The sequence below is a fragment of the Solanum lycopersicum genome, chromosome 12 (genome assembly GCF_036512215.1).
Source record: "Solanum lycopersicum chromosome 12, SLM_r2.1".
Classification (NCBI taxonomy): Eukaryota; Viridiplantae; Streptophyta; class Magnoliopsida; order Solanales; family Solanaceae; genus Solanum; species Solanum lycopersicum.
The window spans coordinates 34,765,176-34,766,464 of NC_090811.1; positions in this window are offsets into that span (position 1 = coordinate 34,765,176).

The window sequence follows — 1,289 nt, forward strand, 5'->3', positions numbered from 1 at the left end:
CTCATTAAACTCTCCCATAACATCCTTGCAAACTGACATTGTGGAAACAGGTGCTCAGTAGTTTCATCTGCCTTCTTACATAACACACATGTTTTATCTACTTCAAGTCCCTATCTAACTAATCTATCCACAGTTGATAACTTTTGGTTCATCATCAGCCACATTATGATATAGGCCTTTGGTCTTGCTGCATTACTATACATGAGGCATGTCCATGCTGGCTTTTGTTGTCTTCCTATCATGTGATGGTAAACTTGTCGTAGGATACCTTTTCCTTTACTTCGTTCTTGCTGAAGTTGATCAACTGTTACCTTTGCACTCATTATTTTCTGAACCGTCCAGCTTGCATTGTTACTCTTCTTCCATTCCCTCTGTCCTTTTATATAATATGCATGAATCCACTTTATCCACAGCTTATCTTCTTTGTTTGCTAGATCCCAGCATAGTTTAGCTATTGCTGACCTGTTCCACATTTTCAGATTGATCAGTCCTAAACCTCCTTCATACTTAGGACTGCACACTTTGTCCCAAGCTATTAGAGCTTTCTTTGTTACATGTCCCACACCTGACCATAAGTAACTTCTGCACAATCCCTCTATCAACTTGATAATCTTTGCAGGTATAATAAACAGTTGTGCCCAGTATGCTTGTACTCCAAGTAGAACAGTTTTGACTAGTTGAGCTCTTCCTGCATAAGACAACTTTTTTGCTTTCCAAGAGTTTATTCTTGCCATGACTTTCTCTATAAGTGGATACCATTGGATTGTATTCAACTTCTTTGATGACAATTGTACCCCCAAGTATTTAAAAGGCAGCTCTTCTATTGTGTATCCAAGTTGTTGGGCAATTTGCTGTCTCACATCCATCTATACTCCACCACAATAGATGGAGCTCTTTTTAAGATTAGCTTGCAACCCTGAAGCTTGAGAGAACTCAGTGAAACACTTCTGAAGAGCCTTTATAGAATTTATGTCCCCTCTTGAAAACAGCAGCAAATCATCTGCAAAGCACAAGTGAGTCACATCTAACTTTGCACATTTGGGATGATATTTGAAGCTCTTGTCTTCTTTGAGACCTTTAAGCAACCTGCTGAGATACTCCATTGCTATAGTAAATAGAAAAGGTGACATTGGATCCCCTTGTCTAAGTCCTTTAACTGCATCAAATCTTTGAGTATTCTGACCATTAACAACAATAGTGTAGTTCACTGTTTTAACACACTTCATTACCCATTGAGTGAATAAGTCAGGAAAACCCAATCCCTCCATAACTTGTTCGAGGAATGGCCA